We start from the raw sequence: 19,624 nt of genomic DNA, 5'->3' as shown, positions 1-19,624 counted from the left end.
CCTGATTGTGCTCAGGATGCATGTGCCGGGGGATGGGTGGCACGTGGAGGTTGCGGAGCAGGTTCCGCGGAAGCGAGGTTCGCTCCGCGCCATCCTGCGTTCCTTGTCCCTGGTGCTCGAGCCGCTGTAGGACCGCGCGTCCCGCTCTCGTTAGCCTTAGTCTCGTTAGCTGTGCCGTGCGCTGGGCCTCGGCTATCTCGTCGAGAGTGTTCTGAACTCCCAGCTCGAGGAGCTTGTCCATGCTGGTGTGCGTGTATAGCCCGAGTGCCACCTTATACGCCTTGCGGATGATGGCGTCGAGCTTCTTGCGCTCCGCCGCCTTCCAATCGTAGAAAGCCGCTACATAGGCTACGTGACTGACTGCGAATGACTGGACAAGCTGGAGCAGACTTGCTTCCTTCATCCCCGCATGCCTGGTGGACTACCCTCCGGATGAGTCTAGTGGCCGTTTCCATCTTAGTTTCCAGCTTCCTGATTGTGAGGCCGTTGTGCCTGAGCGCGTCTATGTGGAGGCCGAAGATCCTCAGGGTCTTAACGTGTGGAATGGCCATGCCATTCCGCGTTCTCAGGGTGATGTCCGGGGTTGCATCCTTGCATTTTTCGTTGGGTAGCAGAATTAGGAGCTCCGACTTTGCAGGCGAGCAGATCAGCCCGGTTCCCTGCAACTGGTTCTCGATAACGTCGATCGCATGCTGCAGTGCGGCCTCAATGTGGCCGTCACTGCCTCCCGTCATCCACAGGGTGATGTCTTCGGCGTAGATCGTGTGCTTGACGTCCGGGAGGCCGGCGAGCCTGTTGGCCACCCCGATAATCACTATGTTGAACAGAATAGGCGATATCACCGACCCCTGCGGCGTCCCGACACTGCCCAGCGTCTTGATAGGCAGCTGTATATCCCCGACGTTGATTGCCGTCGTGCGCTCGGTGAGGAAGTCCCTGATGTATGCGAACGTTCTCTGCCCCATGTCGAGGCGGGACACTTGCTCGAGGATAGCTGCATGCTTGACGCGGTCAAATGCACTTTGTAAATCTAGGTGCAGGACCGCTAGGTTGTCTAGAGAGTGGGTCGCTTGGTCGATCACCTCCTGCTTAAGCACCAACATGGCGTCCTGAGTGCTAAGCCTAGCCCGGAAGCCCAGGATCGTATCGGGGTAGACTCCTTCGTCCTCGAGGTACGACTGCCATCGTTTGAGAAGCACGTGCTCTAGCACCTTGCCCACGCACGACGTAAGCGATATCGGACGCAAGTTGTCGATGTGAGGGGGCTTACCCGGTTTGGGGATGAGCACCGTCCTCGCCTCCTTCCATTGCTTGGGTAGCTTGCCGTTGTGCCAGCACTCGTTGTAGTACCGTGTGAGAGCCAAGATGGCCGCGTCGTTCAGGTTGCGGAGCGCCTTGTTCGTCGTTCTGTCGGGGCCTGCCGCCGATCTGGAGTTGATTGTCTGGAGCACCGCCCTGACTTCCCACTCCTTGATGTCGCCGTCGAGCCGGGCGTTGACCGCTCCCGTGTAGCTCGGGAGGGGCTCCGGGGGCGTGCACGGTAGGTACTTCTCGTTCAGGCGTCGGCGAACCTCCGTCTCGCCGAGTTCCTGCCGGGTCTTGTGTAGGGTGCGGGCCAGGACGTGCCGTTGCGTTCCCTTGGTCGAGCCAAGGGCCTGGTTCGACCTGGTTCCCTTGGCCTGGTCGAGCAAGTGGCGGAGTTGCTTCCAGGTGCGACTCTTGTACATCTGCCCGTCGGCCTCTTGGCAGAGCGCGTGCCACTGCTGGCGGCACAGAACGGCGCAGTGTTTCTCTATCTCCTGGTTGAGCAGTGCCACTCTCTTGCGAAGCTTTCGGTTGCTGCGCTGCTTCTTCCATCTGTGTCGTATGGAGTTCCTCGCCTCCAGGAGGTGTGCCAGCCGGCTGTCAGCCTGGGGTGCAGAGTCGCCGAGCTCGATTTCGGTGGTGGCCGATTTGGCTGCTTCGTTGAGGGCTTGCGTTCACTTGTCGATGTTTTAGACGTATTCCGGAATGCCTCCCAGAGCTTCGCGGTACGCGTTCCAGTCGGTGATGCCTTGCGCTCGCCGCAGAAACGCACAATTGCAAGGGCGCTAAGCGACAAGTGAAACGATGGGGGGCAGTGGGTGCCACTTCGCGCCCTTGCCACAGTGGTTTTCTGCGGCTCACACTGTGTGCACAGCTTCCTCAAAGCGATGGTCCCAACCCCGGAACACATGCATTCGCATGGCGCTATCCCGCCGTTTAAAAGCGACGCCCCGTCGTTTTAGAGAATGGGGCCCCTGATCTCAACAAGATCAACACCGACATTTACCTCTTCAAAGGCTGTATTTTTGTAGGTTCGGGTTCCTATTTTACAATTAGAAAGCCCGAAACCATGATTATGTAAAACATGTGCATATTATCGGTAGCACAATCGCACCACCGCCATCAAACCACTCACACTATTTTAGCAAAGATGTGATGACTGGTTGCGAACCAACGTTTTAAATCTCAGAGATTTAAAAGCTGGTACGTAATGTCATGTAATGAAATGTTTTCGCCGGAAATCAGTCGTACCTGTCCTCGTGCACACTCGTGGCTTCACGTATTCAATCAAACAATTAGAACGGTTTGGATGGTGTCATGGGCGTCCAGCTGCTAAAAGATAGATTTATATAGTCTGTGTCAGAATGTTATATCTCTAACTTTTCTGGCCGCAAGATGAAAGCGAAAGAACAGATGCCATAGCAAGTGTTAAAAAAAGCGAAGAGTAACATTTGTATCTGATTTCAGTGGTTGCTATGTTTATTGAATTTGATCAGATCGTTCGAAGGTTCCCATCCTGAATACGTGAGTCAGGTGAGGATAGGACTACGATGGAGAATTTTGATAATGATCATCCCATCAACCCAAAAAACTTCTGCTGTTTCGAGCCTGATTTTTTTGTTGTTGTTGTGATGTCCATTCGCATCTCGACTTTCTTCATTGCTTCCTTGTGTCTCTCATTCATAAACATGCGGGACTCAAGTCGGAGACGCATGTCATTTCGATACTCTTTCCTTGATCCAGTGACAACTCTTGAATCTTGGCCTCGACCTCCTCGGACGTGTTTCACTTGGCTGCCTGCAGGAACAAAGTCAATAATAAAACATATCTTGAAATGTATTCTGCCAAACCAACATAAGGTACTGACACAACAAAATATAGTCATCTGCTTTGTTCTGCTTGTACGTTTGCTAAAATAAAACCTGGTATTAAATTCAAAACGTCACATGAAGTACCGCAAGACGTGTTCAGTATCAGAAAGATTGAAGTTACCTACAGCAAAGCGCATTGCAATTTTTTCGTTGAGCCATTGAGAAGCCCATCTAAAACAGACATTGCGGTGACAACATGCAGTAGACCCTCGTTAATTGGAACCCGCATATTCGGAAATATCTGATAAGTCAAAATGTCTTCCCGATGTGCATTTACCTCCAATCGGTTTTGTTTTTGCACCCCTTCACCTCGAAACGTTTCTCGGGACCACGGATATCCAGAAGTGTTGACAGAGTGGACATGAAGCAAAATGCGCTATAGGCAGCTCATAAGTTCTCTGGGCCAATTTTTATCTCTTAGCTCCCAATGTGCGCCGAACGCGTTCGTTAACGGTAGATTGGAACTTTCCGCCGCGAGCTGCTCTTTTCCATCCATTGTGCAAGAAAACTGCGAGAATGATAACCTGGGCATCCATGTGGCACCCATGGGTTATGCCGCTTGTGCGAGGTTATCTCCTCTGGAATTTCACACAACAAAGTAAACTGAAGCGGTGGCGACTAACGATTGACGGGATTCATTTAGCAGTGCAAGAACGGTTGGCTGGTACCAAATGCGCACGCAAAACAGGTTAGCGCCACACCGATTTGTCTTCCGGAATAATCAAAATTGTGCTGTCTTTGAATTTTGATGCCTTTATTACAAAATTGATCACCTCTGCAGTGGAGCTTTTATTACCATCACTAACGATTACTTCTATAACCTCGCCACAATTTTTGGCTTTCCGCTTATTTAGAAACTCCGCTTATCTCAAACATTCGAGGGGGTTTTACGACTTCGAGTGAGCGACCTTATTTACAGATTCAGGGGCAGGTCAATAAGTACACAAAAATAACCTTAAATTTTGAAAAAAAACACTAATGTCGCACCCGAAGGCCTTTTTATCAGTAACTCCAAAACATGACGAATATTCCGTATTCCAAAATGTGTGGCTGTTGCGGTAATTCAAAAGTTTTCATAAGAAAGTTCTTTTCAGTAAATAGCCATGAATCAACAATATTCACATTTTAAGTTTTGTAATGCTGATTAGGTGGCCAGAAAATTTCAGCGTATACGTTAGTGTCCTTCCGCAAATGTTAGGAACGAAGTTGGAATGACATACGTAGCCTTGTCGACCTTTATTTGTGGTGGGAGGAAACCTGTCAGGTTTCCCTCTAGGAATCAGATAAAACATACATTAAGCAGTAAAGAAGTTACAAATGACACCGACGTTGGGCCTACAAATGGAGGACTCAACAGTGTTATTTTAACGTCGAGCAAGCGCTCTGAAACAGAGTTGTACTGTTACCATTTATACTGTACAAGCAATGATCGTAAGCAAAGATACTAGCCGCTGGGATTTTCGCTCGCCGTGGCACCGGAAACGCAAAGGTCACCTACGCTTGTGCGGCTTAAGATACCACCATAAGTTGTGACTACAGCGGTGTGTTGGTCAGTTTTAGCGAGAAGGCGACCATGTTTTCGAAGTGGTTACGCTCTGATGTCGACACCCAACTGAATGTTTTGGTTTTATATTACAAAAAAAAATATGTAGAGTAGGACACTCTTCAGCAAGCAACGGTGGGAGTGTAAGAAAAGGGAGTATAATACAGATGTCAGAATGCTCAACTCTAAAAACCGAAGTCGTGCCCCATCCCAAGGCAGCAGCTCCTGCCTTTGCAATTTAAATCACTTTACGCTGAGGTAATGAACTGTTGAATGGTGCCTTCGGCTTCTCGACAAGAGTAGGGTACGCAATTGTTGTGTTTTTAGATGCAACGCATCTCTTTAACTCGCCTTGTCCCGCGTCGTTGTCGCCGCGTAGTCCGCATTGCTCCCCCATTCTCCTCGCCGCGGCAGCTGCATGCTCCGCCGCTGTCACCGCAGCGCCATCTATGCGCCACCGTGGTAAGCGCGCAGGTTGCGCTCGGCTGCGCTCGCACCCGTCGCCGTGCCAGCAGTGCGTCAGCGCGCAGCTTGCGCTCGGCTAAAAAACTTACACCATCTTCCCGTGAGGGGAACCATGGGGTAGATGCGACGCATCGGGGGTGAACATGCTGCGTAAATAGGATACACAACAACAGCAATCCACACGCTGACAACGTGAACATAACGGAAACGAAAACGGCAACCCCCGATGCGTCGCATCTACCACATGATTCCCCTAGCGGGAAGATGGTGTAAATTTTTTCGTTGAGCATACCCTTGGACGTGGTTAGATTGTCTGGAAAAGACTGAATTTTTGGATGCGAAGCATCTCATTTTCGGGGCTGTGTCCCTTCCTCCCTCGTTGTCGTTGTGGTTGTTCGCCGTCCGCGCTATATTGCGCATGCGTGTCTCTTCAGCCCCGTCAGCGTTTGGGCTGACGTCAGCGCAGCCCACCATGAAAAGAAATTGTTAGATGGCGCCAGGTTTCGATCTCACTGCTCTCTGGCCGCAACGGGAGGTACGTGGCGTTCTTCCCACTGCGCTACAAACCGAGACGGGAGCAAGTGCTACGAACGCGCGTTATGTCCTTCAGTAATTCAAACTAAGTCGAGAAGCTACTGATACAACGAAGGCACGCGAAGCTGAACGTCAACGGGAACGACGAACTGAAATCTACTCGGAAATTTAGTCGGCCCCATGGCTGCTTCGCATACTACTGAGGGTTCTCCTACTGGAAGATGGTGTAATTTTTTCGCATATTTAGAACACCTTTAAGTTAATGTATGATGCTCCGACCTAGCAACTCGGTCGAGATAGAATTGCAGATATACGTGTAATTTTATCCGGAGCACATTGCGACGCTTCGCCGTTGCGACCCCTTTGTGGCACACAGGAGGATCGTGTTCCTAGGCATAGGAAGAAGAGATGTATTTTATAGTCTTATGGAGGCGTGTGTTGTGCCCGTCGTCGGAATATGGATGTTAAGTTTGGGCGATTGCTTCTCGGTCGAATGCCGGGTTTATTTCGAGACCTCCGTGTCCGTGTTTGTATGTTGTTGTCAACCTCCCTCATAGTGAATGGGACACACTTTACGTATCGTTAATTTATTATTTAGGCAGCCAGCAGTTTAATGGTATTTAGAGTGTCTGTAATGAATATTCTGCTTCTATTGGACAGTAAAGGTAGTTGGATTGCCAATAAGATGGCTCCAATTTTAGCTTTATTCGTTTTCGTGTAAAAGTCTCATTCTACTACAAAGCTTGATAAGGCAGTACACTACGATAATTGTTGCCTTCATCCATCCTCTTATGTCGGTGTACACTCTGTTTTCCTGTTTTCAAGCTTGTTTGAAGGAATGTGATCCTGGCCTGTCGCCTGTCCTAATCAACGTTTAGACGTGTGTTTCCTAGTAGGGCGTAGTTTTCATGTGGATTCTTTGGATCGGTGAAATGTTCGTATAGCGTCCAGTCGTTTCTTCTTCGGAGAGGTTACTATCGCACTTATCGCTTTTGTTGTCTGCAACCGCTCCGTTTTTCTACGACAGCTGCTTCTGTGATTCTTAAAAGGGCTGATTAAAACACCATTTGAGGGCCTTTTCCGTGACCATGAAAGTTAGGAGGTTGAGGGCTGCATTATAAGCTGTCTAATTATGGTGGTTACTTGGCTTTCTTCACTTTGGCTTCGTTTTCTCTCACGGCAGACTGTATAATATGCGGCTGTAATCCCTGCCTGCATGCGACACCGTTTCTTCATTCTCATTTTCCCAAGGTTATGCGTTTCACGATGTGGGTTTAACTGGAGAAAGATGTTCTGGATTGGGCTATTTTAAGATCGGCACTGACGCTCCCTTGCAGGGCTATGCCGAGCATTCGTGCGTGGATTCTTATCAGGGATAGCGTTTTCACTAATATTTACGGTGATTTGTAAGCTGGCCGCGTCTTCCCGTCGATTGTTTGCCAGACCGGCCTTGCGGCGTTGACAGAGCTGAGGTAAATTTGAAAATCAATTTAAACAATTGTACCAATCGACGCTATGCCCTCAGCTTTATTTTTGATAAGGACATTTTTTTGTTCGTTTATGATCTATATCTAGACCTTCCAGCGTTTTTGAGAGCATGCGCTAATCTTCTTACCACTTTTTTCAGTTACGTAACAATGTTGGCGCGGCATCAGTTGCGGTAGTATAGTTGTTTTCCTATGATGGCGACAGTAGGGCGCCGCTCAGTACCCTGTCTGCCATAAACGCTAACACCGACATTGCATACAACAGATTTCACTGCGCAGGCGGGAAATGTGCGGAAATGACGTATGCGTTCTTTAGTCTCCTCCCTAGTATCATTATCAACACTCTTGTTACCGCTTAGTCATATCTAGCTATTGGACGAGCCACCGCATCTGGCTGCCTAATTTGTAGCTTCCGGTTAGCAGCGATGATGTACTTACCCGGACGCTTGATGATCGCTGCTAATAGGGGACGGCGAGAACTCACGGGTTAATTAAGAAATTAGCCCATAAAACTATTGCGTTGAGAACTGTATTTGTGTATTCATAGGCACTCCTAACGTGCAGCACTGACAATACTTTTACTCTTTGAATACTCCCAAGATTTTTCACCGCCTATCGCCAAATCCATGCTTCTCTGTACATATCATGGAATCATGGACATAGCGGCAGCACAGGTGAATCAGCCGGACTTTTTGTCTTTTCGTTACCTTTTCGGTTAACTTTTTTCTTTTGACGTATTGATCTGGAATTTTGTCAGCGCCGTGCGATTAACACCGCATACGTATAACGCTTGCTTTTTCAAGTGTTTCCCTGCCACTATGCGCCAAGAGATGTGCTCTGAACCATGTCAGTCGTCGAAGGGCAATTTAGCCATGGCTGCAGTGTTTATCAGGAGTGTCATCGGATGTGAGAGAGACAGAGAGAACGATCTTTAATAAAAACTGGCGATGTCAGCCGAGCTAAGATGCTTGGCTTGCTACACCAGATGAATGCGATGACGCTGATTATTATAATGATGAAGAGGAATACATATGATTTTAACTAATTACAAAGTCTTATCAAGACTTGTGTCTTTTAGGTATGCCAATAAGGCTTTCGTTGCACGAACGACACGTTTGGAAGAATTCCAAAGACCTAATACGTCCCCCAGTTCTAGTTTTGTGGAGAGCGGCCCGCCCAGGGACACTACGAGAGACACTCTTTGTGTAGTAAAGCGCACACAGTCACATATTAGGTGTTGGAGGTCTTCACGCACACCAGACTGTGGGCACAGAGGCGAGGAGGACTGGTTGATTTTGTAGCAGTAGTATTGCGTGTAGGCGACGTTCAACCGCGTGCGGTGCAGTACTGCTTCATCATGCTTGGGTAGTCCAGGTGGCATATTAAAATTACAATGCGGGTCGATAGAGTAGAGGGGCGCGTAATGGCGCGATGCGTCTGCCCAAAGCGATCGCTGCATGATCCATGCCATTCTGGATGCAAGGGCTGGAGCATCTTTGCGAGAAAATGGCACCGGTATTTTTGATCCACGTTGATCATGCGCTGTGGATGCGCAACGTCCGCCTTCACATTTCTAGTTATCCCTCAATTTGCAGGGAGCCACTGAAGTGCTGTTTGATGCTGCGCTTGCAGAGCTTGTAGATGTAAAGCTTGTACATCAAGCACAAGCTGATCTTTGGGGAAAGATGCCAGGCATTGCAGTGCAGCCTAAGAGTCCGTGAAGATCGCCCAAACGCGTGCCGGCTGCTCGACGATGTGAGCCAAGGCCATCCGCAGAGCTGCAAGTTCGGCAGCCGTAGATGATGTTTTGTGGCTGAGCATGGTACTGATGGTGGTGTGGGACGAAGGTATTTACACGGTGACAATGGATGATGTGGATGACACCGATCCATCAGTGTACAGATGTATACGACCTCCGTATATGTTGTACATATATTCAAGAGAAAAACCCATAGCGCAGCAGCTGGAATATGCTCCTTGCGTGAAATTCCGGGCACCGTAGTCACTATTTTTATGGGCGGGAACATCCAGGGCGGGTGGAGATGAAGTGATGGCGGCTGGTAATGCTGCGGCAGGAAGTCGCACACTTGAGGGACCGAACTTGGCGCTAAAGGTTGCTCACATTGCCTAGCCACAATACGCAGTCCCACGCAGAGAAGCTCCTGCGTGCCAAGAGCCAAGGGTGACAGACGTCGGCATTCCGTCAATGTTCCAACAGTAGAGGTAGTTTTCGGAACACCAATGCAAGTCCTCAAGATCTGTGCTTGCATGGACTCTGGAGCCTTGATAGTTCCTTTAGAAAAAGGTACCAATAGGGGGATACTGTAGCGTACGATGCCAACGCAGAGCGCTTCGTAGAGCCGAAGGAGAGAGTTAACGGAGCAACCGCCGGAGTTTCTGGAGAGAACACTGAATATGCGGGCGATTGATCTAAGCTTCTCCTAGAGATTGCGGACATGAGGTGACGAGGTGAGTGACCTGTGGATTGTCAGCCCCAGAAACCTATAGCTGGGAAGGTATGGGATTTCAGTGCCGCCAACAGTGAGCCGGTAGTGCGTGAGGTCCCGCTTCGTAAAAGCCAATGCAGCCCATTTGCTTGCCGAAATTTCCATTCCTGGTGCTGCCAACAACTATGCAATGAAGTTGATTGCTTGCAGAAGTCTCGACCATAGCTCACGTCTGTCCCCTCCAGAGCTCCGTATGCAGATGTCGTCCGCGTACAAGATTTCAACCGACTGCGGCAAATATTTTTCTAGGCCTATAATGAAGACGTGGAACAGCATGGCGCTTATCATCCCGCCCTGGGAATCACCTCGGGTCACTCTGTACAGTGCTGAGTCGCCGCTGTGTGTTGACATGTATACATACCATTTGGAGAGATAGTCGGATAGCCATGTATACATGCGGCCTCCTATTCCTGAAGACTTCATCTCTGAGCGAATAGCATCATGCGCTACGCATGCGTAGGCTGATTTGGTGTTCAGGAACACGGCAATGATGATGTTCTGCCAATACTTAGCTTGTTTTATGCTGGTTGAAAGGGCAATGGCGTTTTCGATCCTGCTGCGGCTCTTGCGGAAGCCAGACATCTGTGGCGGGTATACATATCTGACTGACAAATCCCAGTCCAAGCGATACAGCACAATCTTCTCCATCAGTTTGCCGACACAGCTCAGGTTGGCTATCAACACCGATAAGGTTCTATGGCCGTTGGAATTTTCCCTGGCTTTAGAGATGGCGCAATGCGGGCGTGTTTTCATTTCGGCACTAGTCGGCCGGACGGCTTGGGCAATGGGTCGAGTTTTGAGTTTGTAAAAACCAGGGCTGACATATAACGCCGACCCTTAAGCCTTCTAGCATTTTTTATAAAACCTTGTCTGTGCAGCCAAATGTTGTGACGACATTTTGAGTGCCTTTATTTCTGTCACTTTTTTTTTAATCAAATATAATGCAAGTATCCTGTTAGGGCAAAGACCCAGCGTTTAAATTATCGCAGCTAGCGTGACGGCAGTCCTACATTTGTTAACGGTGGCTGCCTATGACGAAAAAGAAAGAAAATCCGCCGATGACTACACATGGCTCCGCGCGATGCTAATGTTGAACAACGACTGTGAAGTGAGGCCAAGCGCGTTAAATCTATCCGCCGGCCTTTGTCGCTCTGATGGTAGGTGAGAGGGGCCCACTGGTACGAATAATTTCTTCATGGACATCCCAGCCGTGGGTGCGCTTGATTGGTAGGTTAAACCAAAGGAAGTTAATGAGCTGTTGGGTATGCCGCCACAGGGCTATTTTATACAAGGCTTCTTCGGAAAAAGAGCAGCAGAAATTAAGGCAATTGATTAACGAGGGGGGGTTGTCCAGGTCACAGCGCCCGCCTATTGCTGCGGAGCAAAATGTGGTAGACAAAGCGTATTAACGAGGAAGAGTGCAGGGACCTTGTAGTGGAAGTCTTGTGAACACAGTATTTTTGAAACAGCTGATACGGCTGCATTGAATTGACGGAATCACCGACCGGCTGGTATTCTGGGAAGCGCTGGGGTAATTGGAAATTACACCAGCGGGTTGGAAATTGGAACGGGTTAGAAATTGATTCCCGCTCAGTGTGCGGAAATAAGGAATGTGATGGCATAGTATATTTACAGTGTTGGAATCGTGGCTTGGCTGATGTCCACAGTTAATTGTAACGAGACTGCCTGTAGCAGTCGCGTCAACTTGAAAGTAACCTTGATTAGTCCATGCCGAAGATTCTGATGAAGCAGGCCCTGACCCGCCAAAATTCATGAGAACTGTCATAATCATTTGAGTGCATAGAGGATTTTTTGAAAGGTAGCTGGAGGTATGTTAGAGTGAAGCCCCATGCATCGCCGCGAGGTAGCTGCAGGAGGGTTTATCGTTTCTTTAGGAGAACGGGACTATTACCACGGTTGGACAAGGTTAACGATGGTTTTATTTCCACTTTTTGTAGTGTAGAAATCCGGATATATTTTTTGTTTGTATACTCATTGATTTATTTATTTGTTTATTTATTTGCCAATTTTCTATTTTTTAAGGTACTTCACAGGCCCAGAAGGGTATTCGGTTAGGCGGTGCTAGAAGAGCAAGTAATCACCAAATAACGCAAACGTTATACAATCACTATTGTATAATACGAACATCAACAAGTCAGTGCAAACAGAAAAAAAGAGCAGATCATCACGCATCATCACAACAAGCATGCTGATGCGTGATTAAGCGACGTAGTAAAGATAACGGTCATTCCAGTAAAAGCTTGCTCTGTAGACGAAATACTCGCTGCAATGAAGTCGCTTTAGCCTCATTTTCGCTTTAATCTAAGTGCTACACTCCCCCGACCCAAAGACACCCAGTTTGATCGTAAAGCCGAAAGAATGTCGATGGCTCATTCGGCTTAGAACGGACTGAAAACTTGTGGATGTGCACTCAGGACACCGTTCACAGCTAGCGAACGACCGTCTCGTCGCCTGCAAAATCAATCACCTTTTTTATTTAGCCTTGTTTTCACAAAACAGCACTTGGACCAGAACAAAAAACTGCACAGCATCAGCTTTACGAGGTCCTTGCCCTTGCCTTGGCAACGCTTTCGTTGTTTGACATTATGTGTATGTTATACATCGATACAGCATAAGGACTCTTTCGTACATAGACAAAACATAGTAATATTACATGAAATGTGTAGCAGACTACTGCATGAATACTATCACAAGTTACTGAGTGATTCTTTGATTGATTGACTAATTGATTGATTGAATAATTGGCTGATTGATTCATTTGTTCATTGTTGGGTTAATGGGTCAAAACACCACCTCCGGCCTCCGGATCCAGCCTCAGGACCAAAAGGCCTCCGGATCAATTTCCATCACCTGCGGGTGTCTTTACTATGCGAAGAAATCTCGCCACACGGGCGCTTTCGCTTCTCACGTTGATCAGAAAAGCAGCAACCGCTGCCGGGACCAAACCCGCGCCCTTAGGCTTAGCAGCACCGGACCCTAGCCACTGACTGATGGCGGCGGGTCTTGCCTGCAAAGTGCGTTCTTCCTTTTCTCTACCACTGACCGGCGTTTTCGCGCTGCGCTACGCTTAACGCGCGCAGACACCCTCCGCCCTCATCACCAGAGAAGGGAGCGCCTGTTTACCTGCCTGTACGAAGCTGTCCACAGAATTGTCGGCCAAGAAATGGAAGGCAATTTAGAACCATTCGGGATGGCTGGCGCAGGTACGTTTACGCCAGATACGTATTCCAAAATACAGATATGTATTCCAGATACGTATGTTCATTCCAGATGCGTATTCCAGAACACTAGTATACGCGGTTCTTTGTGGTCCTGATCAGGGGAAAGTACCTATAAACAAATAGACCTTCTAAATACCAACTGCCCGTGGGCCGCAAGACAGCCCCCGTTCGTTGCAAAAAAGCCCGGGGCGCGGGTAGCCACCAACACTCCTTGCTGTGCCCTAAAAAACTGGTGCAGGACCTATACCCTGTTGCACAATACCGACAGACGCAGCTTACTGCATTTCTTGGATGAATATTGTTTTTTTCACCAAATATTTAGCATTTACCACTTCTGCATGCTTAAAATGGCTGAACTACCTACACTCCGTGAGCTGTTAGGAAAAGTCGCGTATATGAAACTATCAACTATCACTTATATGAAAATTCCTTCTGGACTAGAGTTAATCTGCACTAGAGTTCTTCTGGCCTAGAGTTCACTGGACTAGAGTTAATCCCTGCACCAGCGACGCCACGTGAACGATGAGCCGAGAAATCCTTGTTGTGCCCTCTACCGCATTAGTGGTAAATGCAGCAGTTAAATAAAATGAGAGTGTGAGGTGGGAAAGAAAGCCCATCTGGTACCACGTACGTATCACGGGGATATTAGGGTTTCCAGAGGCGTGCAGTCGCTAAGCCGAATGCAATAACATCGAGAATTCGGTAGCACCTTGCTGCCAAACAGGCTCCCCATCGACGACAAATAATATGGCTTAAATAAAGTCTGCCAAACCCTGTAATTCCAGACGATGTGCAGTGACATTTTATTTTAGAAGAAAGTAAGTCCTAAGTACCTTGCATACGCACTGCGATTTTGGCTCTAAATAGCTTGTTCTTTGTAGGCAATGAGCAGAACTGTTGAACAGAATGTAGTATAGTCCCAAGAAGGAAGCATTTCCCATTTCTGAAAGCGTTCATGATGCCACAAACCGCGGAAGCTCCAGAATGAATCATATATGAGCTGAAATCAAGACATGTGGCCCTGCAAGTTGTAGCAGTAGTAGTTGTGTCACGTTATTTAACAGTGGGTTCAGTAAGCGAGGTGGCGGAGATCGAAAGGGCCACCGCGGTGTTCACGGCTGTGGCCATGAGGGTTCCTTTTGTTGCAATGCATTCTAAATAAACACCGGCTTCTTGTACTGACATTCTGAGTGAATAAATACGGCGTGTTGAAGTTTCATGTAATCCGTGACTAAACTAGTACCTGAAAAGAAACGTAATGGGGTATATGGCCATAAAGGTTGTACGTAACAATAGCTCGCATGGTGCACGAGCGCGGAGTGCGTCTCTCTGCGAATCTATATGCAGAGAGTGCTCGTGCGCCTTCAACCTCGCATATGTGAAGCTGAAATGACATTCTACCAGGATTGTACCAACAAACGCCCTAGAACCACGACGTGACCCTTTGATGGTAACATGTATTCCCTGGTCTGATGGCGTAGATTACTGAGCGCATCGGGCCGTTTTTTTTATTTGGGAGGTGTAAAGGTTTTTCTCTCTTGCAGCACGGTTTCACAGATATATTGGTTGAAGCCAAGTGGTTCATTGCGGTAAATAGTCAGCGTCGGTTTCGGAATCCGAGGAATGGCTGCCACGTGGCTTCCAAGCGTCAAATAACGAGCATAGCAATAATACAGACACGAAGAATGTACCGCTCGGATAGCAAAGCAGAGGGCTGTGAAAATCTAAGGGGCAAGCGTCGATGTTTGTCTGAATTATGCGGGACCAGCACTTTATATCAAGCAGGTGCCCTGACGACGTAACGCAGCGGTGGCGCAGCCAACATTACTCACAGCTCGAAACTTGAAGGGGTCAGTCACGTTCACTTTGACATATCACTTTCTAACTCGCAACTCATAAAACTACCTAGGTACCTTCAAATTTCGTTAAAATATTGCCTAACCTACGGGACGTGTTCATTGCGGCTCTTGGTTATTTCGTATTTCATCTGGGCACGGTGCATCCTGTTGCCCACAGGAAAATTGCAGCCAGAAACACTCCCGTACTACACAGTTGGTTCATCGGAGGACGGTCTTGTACTGCCTCAGGCGGAGGCAACTCGACATAGTTCGGGAAGCTGCCTTCAGTGCGTTTTCCGCCCAGTCTCTAAATTACCGACGGAAGGTAAACGTTGTTCGGGAGATTGCATTGCAGCTGGCCTCGTTTAATTGCCTTTAACGTGTTGAACACTTTCATTGTGGGGGGCCTAGTGATGCAGACAAGTTACTTGAGCAATCCTCGAAGCAGACCGTTCAGGCCGTCGTGCTCAGGTGTGCTGGTGATGAGAGATCACACTATGTCGACTAGTTAAAATTCTTGCGGCAGGCCTTACCGTGCTTCGCCAAAACTGCCACTCAATTACAATTAAGATAAACTTTATGTAGAGTTCTGACTTTAGAGCTACAGCAGTTACACTAGTTGTAAGCCCAGGCAGGCACCTGTCTTGCCCCTGTCACTACTACATCGAAAAAAACCGCCGTCAAACTTTGCTTAGCTGAAAGCTATTTTCGAAGCTTTACCGATGTTCGAACTGCTTTTCCAGAAGAATTGCATCCGCTTATAGAACTGTTGAAGTTGAGGACAGGTGAACCGGATTATGTTCCTTGGAATTCTCCGTAGTTTGTGGCTTTGAGTTCCTGATGGACGAAATCATACAAAATAAAAGAACAAAACATGTAGCGTCGTAATGTTCATCCTCATATAAAACTTGTGCATACCGCCTATTCCGGCGTGAATACGACCGCACATGCACCACCGTAAAATAACTACGATACTCTGTTGTTCGTAAATGATGTTTTGATATTGTGGTGCTTCCCACCTTCAGATTTTCAAGAACTAGATTTATTCCAGAGCACAAAAAAGTTGCGTTTTCTTTTGAATTTGTCTTAAATGTGTTTGTATTGTGTACGCGGGCGTTCACCCATTCCCGGAGAAATACATTAGGACGTGTTGAGCGGTAACGTAGCGATTGTACTCTGTACAATATGATTTGTGTGCCCTTGGTTAGCCCATTAGGCGTGAAACCTATGCTGCCCCACACAAGAGAGGCTAGCCAATCTGCGAAGGCAAACAATCAAGAAAAGCAGCATTGTTTATTGATTTTCAGGAAATGTGTACAAGCTTCCTATTCGGTTTATGAGATGCAGGTAAAACCCGGATTTACATGAGATTAGGGTAAACTTCAACCCCCCAACCCATAAAACATATCGGGGTGTGCACGTCTTCCTTTTTTTGTAGTTTTTATTATTCGCATCTCGACTGCGTGATATGCTTCTTTTTGTATGCCTTTCCCATGCATGCGGGACTCAAGGCGGAGACCCATGCTATCCATGTATTCCGGCCTTTGTCCATGTATAACCTTTGATTTCACGCCGTAAAGAGCTTGGGTGTTTCTCACAATGCTTCCCCAAGAAAAATCACAATTAACAAACATGTGGTTATGTTCTGACGGATAAACCTTTTATGTTGGTTTTTGCGGACATAAGGCGCGCAATAAAAAAACTAAAAGACATTATTCCCTCTGGGTATGATTGCGGCTCAGTATTCGGTACATTACCATCTCTTATTCACGGCTAAACTGCTAAAGGAAAAAAATTGGTACCGTTTTCCAGAATTTCAACAGCAGAATAAAGTAATAGCGACAGGGTTCCGCCAGATTTGCGACATTCCAAGCATTTTAAAAACACATTTTGGACACTGTGACTAAAGAATGTTAGAACGCAAACATTTATTGCCGCCTTAAACTATTTAGAGATTCCCGTATTGGCTAACGTACTTGTTAACCACAAGGAAACACCCAGTTTAACGAAACAGCCGGAAATTTTACGATAAATTCGAAAAACAAAAATCACCCAACTTTTCAGACGAAATTCTGAGATACCATCAATAATTACATAGAGGAATACACTACTACTTTACAAATATTTGACAAACTGTGTGCGCGAACTTTTAGATTCCAGCATATGTAGTACGATGACGCTTGCTTTTCTTTTTGGAAAAGTTATTTTTGGTATAGTGAATTTTCACGTTGAGCGAGTTTGCAACAGGTACCTTAATAAAACAATCGTCAGTATTTCACAATGTTGATCATGTATTACCTCCTTCTTCATTAATGCTAGAAGTTTCAGATTTTATGACCTCGGCGACCTTCCAGATCGGTGGGCACTTGCGAGGTGCCACACTTAACATAAATTATTCAGTATCCACAAAATTTGCTACCCCAGAAATGGAAATCCGCTAGACCAGAATAATCGTGTATGTAACGCTCAACGTCACAATTACGTCCAGAAAGTGTGCACTTTCTTGCCTGTTGCACCAGATACTACATCAGCCAGGAAGCCTGCGTGGCAGTTTTCTGGTGCGCGACGGCGGCTATTAAATATTATAGTTCTTTCCAAATACAAATAAAGGCATACGAAAGGAAAGAAAAGTTTTGTCTCTCTAATATATTCGGAGGGCGCTGTTCATTTAAGAGGTACTCCTAGATAACTATATCATTCTACACAATAAACAAATGATAATGATGAGGCAGCGCTCCTCGGTTCACACTTGTCGCTGCTAATGGTGCTCATTTCAGTTAAGTGCTGCCATAACGCTGTTAGTTAACGGGGTAATATTGTAAGCTCCATTGGTCATTCCACCAGCGACAGTTGCTGGAGCCACCGATGGTTCCAGGGCTACGGACTGCTTACAATGCTTATTTTTCATTTGCATATTATCATAATACTTATTATCATAATTTGTCCTCAACGCTGTACATACACATCGTAGTCCTGGTGTGTGCCCGATGGTTCGTTCTTCGAGCTTTCGAATAAGCGGTTGGCCTGAATACCGACCTCTTTAGTTAACATTATCCTCTCAAATAACAGCAGGTGTGCTTCGGTCCCACTCCTTGAGTTGCTATCCGGTCGCCGCTTGCCAGGCCAACCGATACCCATGACACAATAACCGGCTAACACTGCGGCCAGGCAAATACTGCTGCAGTTTATTGTTACGAGCCGCCAGCGGGATCCACCACTCTAACTGGCCTTCGCGATGACCACGTTGAGGAATGTTGACTGGTTGATTGCAGGGTTTAACACGCCGATGCAACGGAAGTGATGAGGGGCGCTGTAGTGGAGGGCTCCGGAATAATTTTGACCCCCTGCGAATCTTTAAAGTGCACCGACTTCTCGAACACACTGGTGTTTTTGCTTTTCGCCCCATAAGAAAAGAGGCCGCCGCGGCCGGGAATCGAACCGGCGTCTTCCTGTTCAGCAGTACAACGCCTTAGCCACTCAGCCACAGTGGCGGGTGACGACGTTGACGAGTAGCTCAATAGCTAAGCACGCGTCAGCGCTTTGAGCAGGTGGGAGGTCCACTATAAGCTACAAAACGTCGTGTTTTACCTTTCCGCCGCGGCTAAGATGTGGCTGCGCAACCGAACCCACAGGACAGAATCGGTGACTGCTCTCGTTTCCCGCAGGAGCTATGACAGATAGTGGAATCATCCACTGTTCGTTCTGACGGCGGAACAAAGCTCGACAGTCGCGTACAAGTTCCCTAATAGACCTATGCTTCATACATTAAGGATGTTTTGCCCTGTGCTGTCGTGGCGACAAAGATACGCACGAGGCAAACCAGGTACGCCACATTATGAGAGGGATCCACCAGTTCGCATTTTCAGCCCTTGCTTGACGTGTCAACGACTGGAAGACTTCCAGTCCTACCGCCTCCACAATAACACGCTGGAACCTCCATATCTCGGCAATGAAAAGCTTCACGCGATGATTCATGCATGATTATACAAGATATCAGCAGTTACCCCTCCCAATGCACTCCCAGTGTCGCAATGCCCCAGAAGCTACACGTCGTAAAATAGTTCAGCAGGAGCTGGCGTCCATGCCCGGTGTTTTGCTGTCCGGCATACCAAAAACGGCGCCTCCCTGTAGCTTCGAGTCCGCAGCCCTACCATCCGAAATGGAGACACCACTAGGTACGCCTGCCTCCATGGCTACGCCTTTGCGACGACTAGGATTTGATCGGCCAGTACGCGCGACTGGTTCAACCCAACTTGTGGTCGGATGACCAGTGCCACCAGAATTTGTACTTCGGAAAAAACGGCCCTCCAATGGTTTGTCAACTGCATAGCGGCTCTCACAGAATAAAAGTCCTGCAAAAAGAGCCTCCGGAGATGTTTTACCAACCACTTCTAACTTTAAAGAGCCGAAGATCTCTTATAGACACGGCTGCAGGCCGCGAAAGAAATGATTACCAGGCTTGGTAAGGACGTGCTCCGGTTGAGCTGCCGGGCGGATTCACAGGCCAATGAAAAAAAGCAAGTGGAGCGCCCTAATGAGATGCGTCACGAGTGACATTTTTGGCGGCCTCGGTCGAAGTCGTCTAACCTCTTGGTGTGATGACTCGTTAATGACACTGAATGTGCGTAAATGCAAAGCTATGAGAATTACACCTAACCGCAACAAAGGCATTCCCTACCATTAACTACTAAAAATAGCTCTCTCGACGCTGTTAACAAGCACAAATATATTGGTGTTTATATAAGTAATAACCTCTCGTGGCAAACGCATGTTGATTACGTAACCAGCAATGCTAACCGCATACTTGGCTTTCGGACCGTAACTTTTCTCTC

At 47.6% G+C, this 19,624-nt stretch overlaps 1 long non-coding RNA gene across 1 annotated transcript in view; it reads right to left on the bottom strand.

The window, feature by feature from the left end:
* Positions 1-2,701: 2,701 nt before the first annotated feature.
* LOC144153014 (uncharacterized) overlaps positions 2,702-19,624 on the bottom strand; it is a 38,922-nt gene continuing 21,999 nt past the window's right edge. The window contains exon 3 of the long non-coding RNA XR_013319271.1: positions 2,702-3,102. This is a non-coding gene — a long non-coding RNA (uncharacterized LOC144153014). The remainder of the gene's footprint in view (positions 3,103-19,624) is intronic.

This window comes from Haemaphysalis longicornis, unplaced genomic scaffold (genome assembly GCF_048455015.1).
Source record: "Haemaphysalis longicornis isolate Haplotype H1 unplaced genomic scaffold, Haemaphysalis longicornis Haplotype H1 scaffold_9, whole genome shotgun sequence".
NCBI lineage: Eukaryota > Metazoa > Arthropoda > Arachnida > Ixodida > Ixodidae > Haemaphysalis > Haemaphysalis longicornis.
This window is presented reverse-complemented; position numbering and strand designations above follow the sequence as displayed.